This window comes from Notolepis coatsorum, assembly GCF_963971535.1.
Source record: "Notolepis coatsorum genome assembly, chromosome: 15".
Lineage (NCBI taxonomy): Eukaryota > Metazoa > Chordata > Actinopteri > Aulopiformes > Paralepididae > Notolepis > Notolepis coatsorum.
The window spans coordinates 20,711,867-20,730,145 of NC_140179.1; the positions used below are offsets into that span (position 1 = coordinate 20,711,867).

The following is an 18,279-nucleotide window of genomic DNA, read 5'->3' on the forward strand; positions in this document are numbered from 1 at the left end:
AATGTGCTCGCGGAATGTCAACAAAGAATTCCCAAAACACAAAAGGCGCACAAACCAAAATACAAATCCAACACATATATGTTTTTATTTTTGTATCCGTTAAAAAAAAACGTGCCCTGAGATTATTTCGCACGGTACCCGTTTCAAACGTCCATCATAATAAATAAACCCAACGTTTTTAATTGTCATGATGATGGAATAGCGCGTTAGTTAATGCGCCTCGGCCGGAGCGAGTGTCTTGCTGCTATAGTGTAACATGATGCTTCAGGAGTTGAACCATCACATGGTGGAAATTTCCACTGAGTCTCCTGGTAGTTAAATGGGACGGGTCTCCAAGATCTGCACATCACAGTCCGCTACACGTCCAGCACCGCTGTCCCGACTACTATTAAAACTGGGTAGGTCTCCAAACATCTTCTTTCTCTCACTGGTCCCAGTTTAGAACATGATCCATAAACCTGATGGTTGCAATCCGCCGCGATCTTTTAATAACTGTGATTATTATAATCTCAATAACAAGGAACGCGCTCCGACATTATTATTTACATCCAGACAGCTTTATTTGAACATTGATGCTGGCTAAGTTTCACATGTGAAACCATGTTGGATTCATTACACGCGGCGTGTACATTCGTTTTGTGTCACTGGAGATATGTTAAAGATATGTTCTGGATGATAAATAGTGATAAAAGAGAAAGGTCCCGGCGGGGTGTTGCCTGTCGGCGGTGCGAACAGCCAAACCTGTAAGCGCCAAACATGCCCGCCTTGCTTATTATTATATGATGATACCCGCATCACATACAGCTGCATCATGTATCCCGCAGAATGCTTTGATTCCGTGCTGCAGTTTGTTTTGAAATGCATTTATCAAATACAATAATCCATTAATAATAGCGTGGTTTCTGCATGGCAGCGCCTGTTGCCACCAGCGTGGCTTGTGTTCAGCTCATAGCTGTTCCGCTTTCAACAAAGGAAAGTGAACATTTTGTTTGCTTTTCATATTTCACTGTCTTGGGTCGTGGGTCTCTTATCCCACAATCAATTCAAATTTAAGCACGATTCGTGTGGTAAATGAGCTGGTATGGGAAATGGACAACATATAGCCGTTCCCCCTCGTTTGTTCTGCAGCTGAAAGGGTTCAGTGTGGAAGGAAGATTGTTGCATATCATGTCAGAATTACAATGGATGTGTAAATATAAATATAGTGCTATTAATGTAGATACAAGTAAATATAACTTGAACTGCAAAGCACACTGGGCTGTACTCTATAACGTCTAATGTTGTCCGTGCCACCTTTGACGGAAGTTAGAATATCACCCTCAACCCACGGCTATAGGTTTGGTTATTACACAACAAGATGTTTTCATATACGTTGATAACTAACCTTGTATAACTTTGGGGTATTAATAATAAGTCTGCATTGAGCACAAGTATGACCCCAGTCATCAATCATCATCCAGGAATCAGGCTGCCTGCCATACATAAATACATGCCGTGCCAAATAAACATGCAAATAAATTACCCATGTTGCAATATTGCAAAGCTGTGCAAAATATGAAATATGTCAGGCATTTTAGATTCGATTTAGAGCAATGTCCATTAATGTTATTATCTGTGTGACAGTGTGGACACAATGGTCCAACAAAGTTGTATGTTATTGTGTGGCTACCAACATGTTTTGGTAAATGACATTCAGAGTAGTACCGCCAGGATCATACGTAAGGTACAATTCCAACTGTCTCGTAAATGCCAATTTGAGTTGTTCTGAAGGGTTGTGGCCCTTCCGTACGCCTGATGTACAAAAAGAGTCGATCTAAGTTGTGGGGCTTGCCTCTAGTCTCAGCTCATTAAGGAGTTCCTGGTGCTTTTAAATAGCATGAGTCAACATGAAAATAATAGCAACATTCATGAATATGCTTTGGTCCTAAATAAGCAGTCGATTTCAACAGGCACCTCTGCATATCGTGTTAATTTGCCATTGGCCAATAATATGGGAGACACAAATATACACAGATTTGCTGATTAAATCGGGGGGGGGGGGGGGAAACATATTTATTTTTGTTCATAACAACAGCCCTATTAAGTTATAGGGAGATTTCACGGCACATTATCCTGCACCTCATAACAGGCAGGACAGTCAGTTCAGCAGGACAGGACAGGACAGCAGGACAGGACAACAGGACAGGACAACAGGACAGGAGGACAGGACAGCAGACATGACAGGAGGACAGCAGACAGGACAGGAGGACAGGACAGCAGGACAGGAGGACAGGACAACAGGACAGCAAGACAACAGGACAGCAGGGCAGCAGGACAGGACAGGGGGACAGGAGGACAGGACAGGGGGACAGGACAGCAGGACAACAGGACAGGACAGCAGGACAACAGGACAGGACAGCAGGACAGGACAACAGGACAGGACAACAGGACAGGACAGCAGGACAGGACAACAGGACAGGAGGACAACAGGACAGGACAACAGAACAGGACAGCAGGACAGGACAACAGGACAGCAGGACAGGACAACAGGACAGGACAGCAGGACAACAGGACAGCAGGACAACAGGACAGGACAACAGGACAGCAGGACAGAACAACAGGACAGGACAGCAGGACAGGACAGCAGGACAGGACAACAGGACAACAGAACAACAGGACAGGACAGCAAGACAACAGGACAGGACAGGACAGCAGGACAACAGGACAGGACAGCAGGACAACAGGACAGGACAACAGGACAGGACAACAGGACAGAACAACAGGACAGGACAGGACAGCAGGACAGGACAACAGGACAACAGAACAACAGGACAGCAGGACGGGGGGAAGACCACTGCATCACTCTGGATATCCTCAGATTCAGTTGAAAAACAACACAGTCTCACCGAGAAACGTACAGTAAATAAAGTACTAATCGACCACAGGAACAAGGTACATAATGTACGTTATGTTATAGCCATAAGTCATATATTGACTTATTGTATAAGTAATATATATTTACATTTGGTATCGACGAAAGTCCAAAACAAACAGCACGACCGGGAGTCGAACCAACGATGATGATGCTGTACAAGATGAGAAGTGACCTTGTTTTAGAGAAGAGAATAGAAATCCTTTAATGGTCCAGAGGGAAATTGGGCTCCACAGATCGCTCACATTGAACAGCAATAAACATTTAGGTCGTCAATAGGACTAAAATAGGAATAAGAATATAATAATATTAAAAATAAGAATAAAATAGAATAAAGAATAAAATACGGTCCGGTATATACATCCTGGTATGTATATACATTCTATGTCAAGATAGACCGCGCTCTCAAAATTCCACACTGGGTGCTGAAATCCCAATAAGTAATATATAAAAAAGAAGCAGTGAAGCTGGACCAGCACTCTCAGGTTCAAGTATTTAATGGCAGCCTGAAACAAACATGTTTCGGAATGACTTATTCCTTCGTCAGTGTTATAGCTTGCAAGGACCCTGATGGAAACAAGACAAACGTCTTTCTCAGGTCTGCATCCCCTTAACAATTGTATGTATTGAGCCGTACTGTATTGTACCCATTCTGCAATCTGTTAAATAAAGTTTTCATTCATTCATTCATTCAAGTAATAATAAGTAATTCCGAAACATGTTTGTTTCAGGCTGCCATTAAATACTTGAACCTGAGAGTGCTGGTCCAGCTTCACTGCTTCTTTTTTATGTATATACATTCTAAAATCTTAAATATACAACTATCCAGCCAAAAATATACAGAAATATACAGTAAAATGTACAGTAATACATGTGAAAATGTGAAATGTGTTATAAAGTTAAAGTTACAAGACCATCAAGACGGGCCCTCATTTGTCAATGTTGCGTAGAAAGTGTTCTATTTCCGTTCCTACGCATGGAATTTAGAATGTGTGTACGCACAGAAATATCGGGATTTATCAACCGTGCGTACACGGGTCCTACGCACACTCCGTATTGATAATAACCATTTGTTCTTACCGTCAATGCTTGTGCATGATTATCCATATATGGTAATGAAACCCCCCCCATGGGATGTGCAATAATGGACTAACCCGAGCGAACTCTGAGAAACTCCACGAGCGAGATTGTTCATGGAGGCGCTGTCGAACCAAGAAGACACAGCGCGTGTTATGGGATAAATAAAAGGCTGGCGGACTTGTACACAGTGATGTCAGATATCAACGACTCCCTAAGACCATTGCTGCAATTCTGCCTGGACAGCTCAAAATACTAATAGACCGTTAACCACTGTTTGGCGTTGGTGTGTCATCATAACCATGCTGGAATATGAATGCCTTTATCAGTTTCGTTCGATTGGCTACCGGGTATAATATAATTTGTAGAGGCATACAATCTATTTTGTTGTCTGTATTATGAAAACATTAAATAATATGTATAGGCTATAGGCCGTCGTTTTGCATTAATAGCCTATATTCGCAAATGGCATTTAATGGCTATCCGCTGTGGGCTAAATCTCCTCGCTGACGGACCAGTATACCTTATATCATATTATATTCCTATATGTCTCCCAGGAATCGTGGGGCTCTGGGGAATAAAGGTTGGGAAGACCCTGCTATTATAGCCTATCCTTTATAATGTTATAGGCTATTTCATTTACAGTTTACTCTATCAGCCTACCCAGCATGTAATACGTTCTTTGTTAGAACTCAACTCGTTATTATTTTGCGCATAGATTGCAGAAATACGGGAACGTTTTCATTTATATTTAAAAGGCTTTGATATTGTAAAAACGAAATAAGTGGAATTTTGAAGTTATGTAAGCAGAATACAAGTCATATCACCCACACGATATATGCTACCTGTATATCCAGAGCATGTATGTTTTTCATTCATTTAAGACACATTTATTGCAAGGGTTTTGTAATACACATAAACTCAACAAATAACCTCTGTTCTCGTTGCAATGCGTTTAAAAAAAAAATATTTATTGATCTTTTTCCCCCTCCTTTTTCCTCCGATTTTCTCCCATCCCAATGTTAGTCGTTATGCCAATTCCCAATCCCCTTCCTGGTCGCTGCGCACTTACCCCCCACAGTCGGTCTGGGAGAGTGGAGGCTATCACGTGCTTCCTCCGACACACGTCTAGCCAATCAACCGCTTCTTTTCACCTGGCAGCGCGGACTCTCACTGAGAGGGTGTAACGTGTGGAAGGATCACACTACCCCCCTTAGATCCTATCCGCGCTGAGCAGGCGCCCCGACCGAACTGTAGGAGTCGCTGTTTACAACGACCCGGACCCACCCCGCCAGCTTTTCCCACCCTCTAATACAGCCAATTGTATCAGTGTGAACGGCCAGCCAAGCTGGTGACACGCCGGGAGCTGGATTCGAACAGGCGAATCCAGCGTCTCCGGCATTGGTGACGAACGCAATCTCCGCTACGCCACCTGACCGCCCTGTTGCAATGCGTTTTTAATTCTTTCTTATACAGTAGGAAGGGGGAAGAACACTATATTGTGCGTGTTCATGACTTGTATTCTGCTTACACCTTCGAAATTCCACTTATTTCATTTAACAATGGTAAAGCCTTTTAAATATAATCAAAACGTTCCCGTATTTCTGCAATCTATGCGCAAAATAATAACGAGTTGAGTTACGCGGAGCGCAGTCAGTACACCCCGTATATTCCGATAACGCTATATATAAACCATGCTGCATTCATTCAGAAGGAAAGACCTATTACTCCAAATGCTATTTATAGGGTTTTGACCATAATTACAATACTGTTGCTATTTTACAATTAACTATAATGAATTACAGGGGTCATACAGAACACGTCAGTCAAACTAATGAACGAAAGCTTAGTTATTTCCGCGTTGAAACTAATGCATGAAACTGATGAAAGCATATGCCGTCCGTCTGCAGTCTCCATATTCTACCGCCGGGCACCAGGTACGCACGGCCTGAGCTGAGCGTAAATATACGCACAAAGTCAAGCACACGTTCAAATTGATAAGTCCCACACTTTGCTTAGAAATGATCGTACGCACGGGTTACGCACATATCTGTGCGTACGCAACATTGATAAATGAGGGCCCAGGATGGATTAGATTATGAACTAGACTATGTGTCCTGGGTTCCCAGGATATGTAAATAAATACATCAATATATTACTTATTAGTGATGTGTACACATTTTCACAAGTACATCAATATATTACTTATTATTAGTGATAGGTACACATTTTCACAAGTACATCAATATATGACTCATGGCTATAACATAACGTACACTATGCACCTTGTTCCTAAGTGCTTTATTTACATATTTTAAGCGAGATCGGAGCTGCGAAAAACGCACAGGAAATAAAGGTGTAAACTGTAAGTGTTTTGCATTGATCTTTTCCCTATCCTGCAGTCCTGTTAAGTTGTCTAGGAACACTTTAAAATCCCCCCCATCCATCCATCCATCCATCCATCCATCCATCCATCCATCCATCCATCCATCCAATCCATCCATCCATCCATCCATCCATCCATCCATCCATCCATCCATCCATCCATCCATCCATCCATCCATCCATCCATCCATCCATCCAGTCTTCTGACACTTGTACACCCAGTGGAGGAGAGAACCACAGCCTCTCTGAACAGGGCCTCCACCAGGGGAGGTGATCAGGAATGCTGGGGGCACATGTCAGAGCGCTCTCTTTAAGCCCCCACACCTGTCAGCGGGGCAGCGATCTGCCGTGACGGCTCCTGTCGCTGCCCGCCGCGCGGCCCGAGTGACATAACAGATGGAGATCGTGTCAGTGTTTTAACCACAGCGGCGGCGGCGGCTGCTATTTGCAGGCGTGTCGCCGCTGTCGTCGAATCTGTGCGCGTTGTCTTTGATCTCACGTTTCCTTTTTTGTAATTCTCCGTTATTTATTTTCGGTTTCATTTCAAACCTTTATTTAAACTCGAAAGGCAACTGAGGTTTCCAGTCACGTCGAGTGCACGTACAGGACAAGAAAAGCATATAAATCATAACATAACGAATCATAACATTATATGATACTATTATACCATCATGCACTCTTCCTACTATACTAACATGTCTCTACTACTATACACTCAACACTACTGTCTTATACCATCATGCACTCTTCCTACTATACTAACATGTCTCTACTACTATACACTCAACACTACTGTCTTATACCATCATGCACCCTTCCTACTATACTAACATGTCTCTACTACTATACACTCAACACTACTGTCTTATACCATCATGCACCCTTCCTACTATACTAGTTGTAGTATTGTTGTACCCTGACCTGTCGTACAGAACCTGTAAGATGCTTTGGATAACAGCATTCAGCTAAATGACTAAATGTAAACATAAATGCATTATACTATGAATTTCTCCAGACCACCCTTGGTAGAGAGGTGTGTGAAGAGTAGAACCCCCCCCCCCCCCTGTACACCCTCCCTGTACCCCCTGAACCCCCCCCCCCCCTGTACACCCTCCCTGTACCCCCTGAACCCCCCCCCCCCGTACCCCCTCCCTTGAACCCCCTCCCCCTGTACCCCCATGTACCCCCTGAACCCCCTCCCCCTTGTACCCCCTGAAGCCCCTCCCCTGTACCCCCTGAACCCCCCCCCCCTGTACAATCTGAACCCCCCCCCCCCCTGTACCCCCTCCCCTGAACCCCCCCCTGTACCACCTGAACCCCCTGTACCCCCTCCCCTGTACCCCCTGAAGCCCCTCTCCTGTACCCCCTGAACCCCCCCCCCCTGTACCCCCCCCCTGTACCCCACCCTGAACCCCCACCTACACAGGAGGCAGAAAGAAAACAAAGTGCAGGACCACATTGTGACCCTTTACCCAGAGGTGGGTGTTTGACCATGTTACAGAGTCTACCTTTAAAGGGCCTCTGTTGTAAAAATGTCCTTTTCCGGTGTTTTGCATAGTATTGCCACAATGCAGGGTTGTTGTCTCAACACAGTGCAGGTTCTGCAGTTCAGCTGTGACAAGAACCCTGTTGTCTTGAAACAAGCCATTTGGAATCGCGGCCACAGTCGACGTAGTTAGTAATGTGAAGAGATCTTGGATCTTGTACAAAATGGTGGCTCGCTCAAAGGCCTATATTAACTTGTTCATCAATGCATATCTGTGATTTAGTCAAATTCTGTGTTTTGTTTTCTTAGATAAAAGGTGCACTGGATAGGTTTAGATTGGGGGGGGGGGGCAAAATAAAGTATGATATTGAATACATAAAGTATGATAGATCTTTAGTATTGAATACATAATACAATATGATATATCTTTAATTTTGAACATAAAGTATGATTTATAGTATTGAACATATGATTTATCTTGAGTATTGAACATAAAGTATGATTCATCTTTAGTATTGACCATAAAGTATGATTTATCTTTAGTATTGAACATAAAGTATGATTCATCTTTAGTATTGAACATAAAGTATGATTTATCTTTAGTATTGAACATAAAGTATGATTCATCTTTAGTATTGAACATAAAGTATGATTCATCTTTAGTATTGAACATAAAGTATGATTCATCTTTAGTATGAACATAAAGTATGATTTATCTTTAGTATTGAACATAAAGTATGATTCATCTTTAGTATTGAACATAAAGTATGATTTATCTTTAGTATTGAACATAAAGTATGATTCATCTTTAGTATTGAACATAAAGTATGATTCATCTTTAGTATGAACATAAAGTATGATTTATCTTTAGTATTGAACATAAAGTATGATTAATCTTTAGTATTGAACATAAAGTATGATTCATCTTTAGTATTGAACATAAAGTATGATTCATCTTTAGTATTGACCATAAAGTATGATTTATCTTTAGTATTGAACATAAAGTATGATTTATCTTTAGTTCTGAACATAAAGTGTAAAAACTGGATCCCTGGAGCGCTGTTTGAAACTAGAAATCATCCAAAGTCAACCAACAGTGCGCTCAGACGATGCTTCTGTAAAGGTTGTGGTAAGGTCGGTGCACCACAGACAAACTGTTTTGGACTTTTATTATAAAGAGTTATAACCAAACGCAGATTTACCCTGTTCCGAGCAAATTCGGGGGACATTAACCTGTTAATCTGTAGACCGTTTTCGCCTAAAGGTACATGCCTAAGTAAATGGAAGATTGCTCCACTTCTGCAAGGTCAATTTGCATGTTCTTGGTATCTAGGAACATCTAGGGACCTGGGGGTATGTATTTCCAGTGTCAGAAATATTGTGTCTGTTACTAGGCTGAGTAAATTCTAATGAATAAATTAATTATGATTAATTATGATTTATGATTTTGATGATGATGATCACAAATTGATACAGGTAGGAAAAAATGCTCACTGAGCTCATTCACCACATTATTGAGATCATGTGTACAAAAAATCTTGACCTTATTATGGCCAAATCATACATCTATGGATAGGGAAAATGCTCCTCTTTCCAATGGCAGGGTTGAATATGGATTTAGTCATTTATTGCGGTTTTTACGGTAATTAGCATTTTCAGATAAATTTGTATTTCCGATAAATCGTATTAAACATCGGTAAAAATGAAAATATACACTTTGACTACTGTTTTTGATAGGGTTATGGTCTTTACTCTTGGCTACAAAACAATTATATTTAAAAACATTGACCTCTTAACATCCAAGGACCCACATGTGGACGATTCTTTGCCGACCTCTAGTGGCTCGGTGTGCATTTCTTTTAATACAATTTATAGATAGAATTAAAGCCCTATTTGTTGCCTGTCGATTGCCCTTTCAGGTGACAAAATCCGTTCAGCGGTTCTCGAGTTACATGCCGATATGTGCCCCAAAGTACGCAAAAGTACACATTACCACCCCCGACTCCCGGGGCTCTAGCTCCGTCAATCATTTGGCGATCTCGAAAATCTTTGCACAGGGTTGTAGCCAATGAGTGTGGCTTTCCAATGATACCCTATTGATCGATTTATGATAAAGAAAAGCAGGGTCCCCCTATAGGGGGACCTTAAAGGGGAACTCCAACATTTTGGGAAATTAGCTTATTTAACATCTTCCCTGGAGTTAGACAAGAAGATACATACCTTTTTTGTCTCTGTGCGTGCATTTTAGCTTTGGGAATAGACGCTCCGTTAGCATAGCTTAGCTTCATCACTGGAAGTGAGGCAGGACAGTAGCCTTACAGTGCCTTACAGTGTATTGCAAGGTCTGACATTGACCCCCTTTTCAGGAGTTGACCTAGAGCCCACCAAGGTCATGCATATCAAATTTGGTCAATGTCAGACCTTGCAATACACTGTAAGGCACTGTAAGGCTACTGTCCTGCCTCACTTCCAGTGATGAAGCTAAGCTATGCTAACGGAGCGTCTATTCCCAAAGCTAAAATGCACGCACAGAGACAAAAAAGGTATGTATCTTCTTGTCTAACTCCAGGGAAGATGTTAAATAAGCTAATTTCCCAAAATGTTGGAGTTCCCCTTTAACAGGACCAGCCAGTCCTTAAGTTTTATGGTATCATATAGGTTCCAAAATTCCATTCCAATAATGATGTAGTATATAAATAAGTGCACTTATGCACAAAATGTTGCTTTCACTAAAGGGTTGAGATTTACATGCTAGGGATCTAATGAAAGTTGATCATAAAGCAAACCTGCTGTATAGAACGGTTGACATGAAGAATTGTCGCTGTTAAGATCGTTTAATGATCGCAGGTTTTTGATTCCACGACCAAGCAATCTGATTCGATGAAGTATGTTGAAGATAAAAAAAAACTGAGGAGGCTGGAATTAGATCAAGCTTGTATACTGTCCTTTTCAATCAGGATATTAACACACAACTAGCTGTGAATGAAGAGCAGGCACCCTTCAATATGCAGGTTAAACAGGTAGAAATAAAGTAATTTGACACTTTGATATCTGATGACTTTGTGATCCTCTCCAAATTGTTATTATTAAGACTAATTAACCGCACACATTAAACTATTTGCACAGAAGTAATGAACTTTTAAAAGTACAACATTCTGTACAAAATGTCTAATGTGTAGTTACTCTGTGGTTTGTTGTATTTGGCACGTACTCAAAGTTGTGCAAATCAATGGTAGGCAAACAAATGTCCTGATAATCCTGCAAGCCTGGCGTTCTGCTGACCGAGCAGACTGTCCCAAACCTCTGTCAAACAGGCATCTCTGTACTAGGGCTGGGTACCATTCACATTACCGAGACCAAGACTTGTAAAGTGTAACCACACTTGCGACCGTTTTTGGCTTGCCATTGCCCCGACTGCTTTGTTGTTGAATCAAGTCAAATCCTAGGTAAGCGTGTATTGTGCGCATGAACGTTGACGTGAACGTGCGGCACACTTCATAGGTTTCGTTTCGCGGTAAACGAAACGGTGACGTCATCGAACAACATTTTTCTTTTATAAAAAATTATATACTTTTAAAATGTTCTTTTAATTACAGTACCGAAATGTATGGATGTGGTGGATCTCACATGAATCGGTAACCTTAAAAGTACCGGATTCGGTACCCATCCCTACTCTGGACCTCCAGGACCCGTCACTAACATCCAGGACCCGTCACAAACAAATACTCACAGTAACAATGTTACGGAATTGTTTCAAATAGAGCCTGACCAATTAATCGGTCGGCCGGTTTAATTGGACGATATTGGCCTATCACAGACACATTGGTATTAGCGAATTTCTTACTCCCTGATATCGGCATCGGCCTTCAGTATCGGTTGGGCTCTAGTCACAAAGGTTTTGCATAAGAAAAGATCCTTCGATTAATTGATTTCTTTCTCCATGATCACAAGTGGTACTGCTGTTTCTTGAGCGTGTAAACGCAACCCTCGGCCCCGCCTGGAGAGGAAGTGGTTATCTCTACAGGAAGTGGTGTTTCTCTAACAGGGGAGGACAGGAGAGGGTGGTTGTACAGCGTGGTACAAACCTGTCACAGCAGGTATGGCAGCGTAAGAACGCAACCGCTCGTCTGATCTCCAACCTATCACCCCACTTCTCAGGGACCTGCACTGGCTCCCCATCGCCACACAAATCCGCTTCAAGGTCCTTGACCTGGCATACCGTGCGGCAAAGGGAACCGCTCCCGCCTACCTCCGGTCAATGGTCTCTCACTACACACCCTCAAGACCCCTCCACTCTGCATCTTCTGACCGCCTCAGACCTACTCCTATCCGAGCTCCGGGAGGGTCATCAAAGAGAAGCCGCCTATTCTCGGTCCTTGCTCCACAATGGTGGAACGAACTACCCACCCCAGTTAGGACAGCCGAAACCCGATCAATCTTTATCTTTCGCCATCGACTAAAAACACACTTCTTCAATCAATATCTGATATTTTGAAAATGTCTTATAAATACTGTCTTATACTATCATGTACTCTTCCTACTATACTAATATGTCTTTACTACTATGCACTCAACACTGCAGCACCCAAGTTGAACTTTGGATAAAAGCGTCAGTTAAATTACTAAATGTAATTTTTTTTTAAATGTAAGTGATGTAAGAGACCGTAGGATGCAGCTGACCCTTAATTCACCCTTTATGGAAACCACTGCACGGTTTACCTTTGCTAACATTACTGTGTTACTCTGCTACAAGCTAACATTACTGTGACTCTGCTACAAGCTAACATTACTGTGTGTTACTCTGCTACAAGCTAACATTACTGTGTTACTCTGCTACAAGCTAACATTACTGTGTTACTCTGCTACAAGCTAACATTACTGTGTTACTCTGCTACAAGCTAACATTACTGTGTTACTCTGCTACAAGATAACATTACTGTGTTACTCTGCTACAAGCCGTTCAAATCCATGCATCAGTTGGGAGCACATGGTACTAACAATCACACCCAGAAACGGAAGGTGTACATATGGATTTGAATGGCTTGTAGTAGTGGACTTGAATGTCTTGTAGTGGATTTGAATGTCTTGTAGTGGATCTGAATGGCTTGTAGTGGATCTGAATGGCTTGTAGTCAGGGACCGAAACTAAAGCCCGCCGCCCGCCAGGGGCGGTCTGTTTTTACCTTTGGCGCATGACACTTAGAGGGCTGCCCGCCGTGTGGCGTGTAGTTCATAACGATACTCTTGTGCGAGTACAGATTATAGCCGCTCTCGTCTTTTTTTTCTCCGCCGCGAGATCGTTAAAAAACTACAAGTCCCACATTGCACTCAAGTCAACGGTCCAATCACAGTAGAGTGACGTGACTGGTTTCATGAGAAAAAAAAGCAAATGACCAATCGGAAGCTCCCATTTGGCTTGTTTACTTCCGTCTGCTCTAGTCTATATCGGACCTCCATGAGCTAACGTTAATGTTTAAACAATGACCCAGTCAACTATTCACTTTTAGTTTAATACATGACGAGGCATTGTCTAACGGTATCTAGCTGGCTAGCTACTGATAGCTGCTGATATCAACAAATGCTCCAGCAATAGTCTACTCGAGTGCATAATACCTCCGTTCCCTCGTTAGCTAGCTTAGCTAGCTCACGTTAGATAATAATAATAATGCAGATCCATCTGTCCCAGTAAACTAAATTGTCTTAACGTTATCTACCGGGCTAGCAGTAGCTACAGATAGCTCCTGATATCAATGTCTTATAACATTGATTGAATGCGTATTCTAGCTGAGGGCATGTTGAATATGATTTGACAAAAGAACGTAACGTTATAAATAGGGTCCAGCTGCATCGCCGGAGAATCCTTGCATGCTGAATGTAGGGTCTAGCTGAATATAGGGTCTAGCTGCAGGGCCGGAGAATCCTTGCTGGAGCTGGAGGCTACTCAAGTATACACACAGACAGTGGAGCTGTTTGCAGATAGCAAGCATTTTGACTTATTGCGTGGTGGCGATGTCTCGCAGATAATACAACTACAAGTATGATTATATAATATATATTTTATTTAAAAATCTTTTTTTAATATAAAATATATATATATATTTTTTAATCAAAAAAATGTTGGCAGGTAAGAAATATGCTTGGCGGGTAGACTCTTCCCATCTACCCGCCACTGGCCGGTGAGTCAAAAAGTTAATTTCGCTCCCTGCTTGTAGTGGATCTGAATGGCTTGTAGTGGATCTGAATGTCAAGTAGTTCAAGTTTCAAGTTCAAGTTTCTTTATTAGTTGTCATACAGAAATACAGAATACTTTGTATGAAATGCTTCTTTCTGTTTTGCTCCTGAGAGTGGATCTGAATGTCTTGTAGTAGTGGATCTGAATGTCTTGTAGTAGTGTAATACAGTGGTCTTTCTAAGGGAGAATGACCTGTGCCTAATGACTTTCAAAAAACATACTTAACTTCCAATTTACGTCTCCCAGTGTGTGTGACTGGTGGCAGGCTGAGATATATTAAAACACCATGCGAGCAAGAACACCAAAAAAACGAAAGAAAAACAGAAACCGATCAAAATAATTCTGTATAAATACAGACCTCTGGAGGAAAGGGTTTAGTGTTTCTCCAACTCCAACTCCCCTCCCTTCACCCGGTGGTTTAGCAGAGTCAAGGTCGAAACCTTGAGCTTACATGCAGATGTTCACTATTTATTGTAAAACAACACACAGTCATCAGCAGCCAACAGATCAATACTCACTGATAAGATCACCAGAGTGAGTCTAACAGAGAACAGAGCAGGGATATGAACAAGAGGCCAGTAACACAATGTTCAGATGACATTAACACTATGGTCGCCAAAAACGCAGTACCACGTCATTCCCCACCATGCTCATTCTGCCAAAGACGCCGTACCACGTCTTTGATATCAATATTTCAAAAATCTGTGATCGAAATCATATTTCTCCCCCGGAGACTTGAGATCTACTGTTGATCCCCTCTCAACTCTCCAACGGTTCAAGAGCGCCATCTGGTGGCCGATCGGCGGATCGCCCAGAGCGGAAACAGGAAATGGAAGCTGGTGCTCATTCCAATTCGGTCCGATCACTCGGTAATAGTCCCAGGACTCGAGCTAGAGACAACGGATAGCAATCCGTTACCAATAACTCGGTAAACAACATGATTTGGACGTATATACTATTATACAACCTGGAAATGGATCGCATATTTCTACATCCCATAATAGGAATATTTCTGTTCCACGCTCATTGCCCAACGCTATGAGGAAGCTACGGTAAGATTCAGCGTTATTTTTTAATGTGTTCGATACTAACTGCTCTAATGATCATATCACCCACACTAGATGAATCATCTAACGTTGGCCACGGAATTATAAACGACCCCCCCCCCCATCCGGTCAACATCAGATGATCAGTAGTAACTTCTAAAAGCACGTCCATTAGACATTTTTTATCTCGCGCAGATTCCTATCAAACTGTATTTGATCATCAATATAATGCATTTGGGGCTATAAATCACGTTCTGGAGAAAGCTGCAGAAAACGATAAAAACATACTTATACTTTAGACCGTATTTTAGTATGAATATGTGAATGAAAAAGTATAACGTTGCTACACCCTGAACAATAGATACTTGATGTTGAATGGGCCATAGTAATGTCAATTTAGCAATACAATTTAAAAAGTTATAGCCCTGCAAAGAAGGGGAACTTCTCCATAGACAAATAGAGCTGGCGGAGGATGGTATATTAAGAATATAAGCCTGGCAACCAAAGTGTTAAAGTCTGATTTTATTTTGGGTCAACAGTGTCACAGTATGTCTGTGGATGTGTCTTTATGTTGTCAACATGTTCCAGACATAATAATAATAATAATAATAATAATAATAATAATAATAATAATAATAATAATAATAATAATAATAATAATAATAATAATAATAATAATAATAATAATAATAATAATAATAATAATAATAATAATAATAATGCAGGACCTCTTTAGGGGGTCTTTAATCGGCATGCAACGAACTGGACATGGAATTGGAGTGGCACACACACACACGGGATACACACACACGCATTGTCTTTTTCTCAGTCGCCGATGCGATAGAGTCTCTGCACCTAACCCATCCCGTCGTCCTTCCCCCCATGGGCAGCCGGGAGCAGATAAAGCGTCAACGTGAGCCGCGCCCCGGGGACCAATCCAAGTGCTCCTGTCCGTCTTCGTCAAGGACGCCACAGCGTTAGCGATCTGTTGTTGTGCATGTTTTTCCATGTGATGTTGCAGATAATCCATGTGATGTTGCAGATAATCCATATGATGTTGCAGATAATCCATGTGATGTTGCAGATAATCCATGTGATGTTGCAGATAATCCATGTGATGTTGCAGATAATCCATGTGATGTTGCAGATAATCCATGTGATGTTGCAGTTAATCCATGTGATGTTGCAGATAATCCATGTGATGTTGCAGATAATCCATGTGATGTTGCAGTTAATCCATGTGATGTTGCAGATAATCCATGTGATGTTGCAGATAGTCCATGTGATGTTGCAGATAATCCATGTGATGTTGCAGATAATCCATAGGAATTTCCAGAAGGGATTCGATTAGATGTCTTTTGAACTCTGCAGAATTGACTGCAGGAGTTGCTGAGACTCGACGTTACGTAGCGTTACCCTCATCCGTTACCCTCTTCCGTTACCCTCACCGGCATCCGTTACCTTCACGTCATCCGTTACCCTCATCCGTTACCCTCACCGTCATCCGTTACCCTCACGTCATCCGTTACCCTCACGTCATCCGTTACCCTCACATCTTCCGTTACCCTCATCCGTTACCCTCACGTCATCCGTTACCCTCATCCGTTACCCTCACGTCATCCGTTACCCTCATCCGTTACCCTCACCGTCATCCGTTACCCTCATCCGTTACCCTCACGTCATCCGTTACCCTCATCCGTTACCCTCACGTCATCCGTTACCCTCACGTCATCCGTTACCCTCACGTCATCCGTTACCCTCATCCGTTACCCTCACGTCATCCGTTACCCTCACGTCATCCGTTACCCTCATCCGTTACCCTCATCCGTTACCCTCACCGTCATCCGTTACCCTCACGTCATCCGTTACCCTCATCCGTTACCCTCACCCTCATCCGTTACCCTCACGTCATCCATTACCCTCATCCGCCCACAATCTCATAGCAGAACAAAGTGAATGGACCTCCATTACTACTAACACAGACTGTGAGACATTTTAATTCAGGGTCCAAATGTGGTAGTTTTCCAGAGGGTCAAGAGTGTATGCAAAGTTTATCTCAAATGAGCCAAGTTATCTTTCTATTTAAGTAGATACTCGATGATGATGATAATAATAATAATAATAATAATAATAATAATAATAATAATAATAATAATAATAATAATAATAATAATAATAATAATAATAATAATAATAATAATAATAATAATAATAATAATAATAATAATAAATAATAATAAATAATAATAATAATAATAATACACTTTATTTGTATAGCACCTTTCATACAAGAATTGCAGCTCAAAGTGCTTCACAGCAGCAGAAAAGACAGGTATACAAAATGTACAAAAAAGTGCAGACATAAATAAATAAGTATAAAATAGACAGCAGCAAAACAGACAAAGTCAAGGTAAGACACAGAACATCAAATCACACAGTTCTCCAATGTCCCAACAGGCCTCTTTGTTTGTGGTTTGATCATCACTGATACACATCCGTAGCTCAAACCCACATTCCCATTGTAGGAGCCAATTTAGGAATTGGTTAGTTAATATTTCCTATATATATATTTTTTTTATTTCTTTATTTCGCACCATTTCAACAAAACAGTAAAAACATTGACCATGACAGGAAGTATATAAAGGTGCTAAGTAGAGGCAAGAGACCCAGATGGGCCGATACGGGGCCTCAACTCATTAAATCATTGGATTAAAAAAAAATTAACAAGAACAAAAGTAAAGTGAAATAAGTTCATAAAACAATTTTCATAATATTAAGATAATAATAAGATAATAATAATGATAACAATAATAATCAAAGTAATAATAATAATAATAATAACAAAAACAACAACATTAATAATTAGTCTAAACAAATTAACATGAAACTGTAAAACAAAGTGACATTAATGGTTATGAGATTGAAACTATTCATTTAATAATGTATATTTAATTCATATTCATGTTTTGATATTGCAATTTGATATTTAGCTTAAAAAGATGTGTCATGATTTCATAATTACATACAATTACAACAAATACATTACAATTAAGATTTCGTTTTGTTTGAAAAGAGACAATGAGACAATGTGTGATAGAAAACGCTTCTTTATTTTGATAGGCTGGAAAAGTCATGTGACTGCT

The 18,279-nt window shown here is 41.1% G+C and overlaps 1 protein-coding gene across 2 annotated transcripts in view; it reads left to right on the forward strand.

The window, feature by feature from the left end:
• The first annotated feature begins 291 nt into the window (after positions 1–291).
• The window catches only part of slc38a4 (solute carrier family 38 member 4), a 145,236-nt gene continuing 127,248 nt past the window's right edge, over positions 292–18,279 (forward strand). For both annotated transcript variants that reach the window (XM_084331142.1, XM_084331146.1), the window contains exon 1: positions 292–398. The gene's annotated coding sequence lies outside the window, so the exon portion shown is untranslated. The remainder of the gene's footprint in view (positions 399–18,279) is intronic.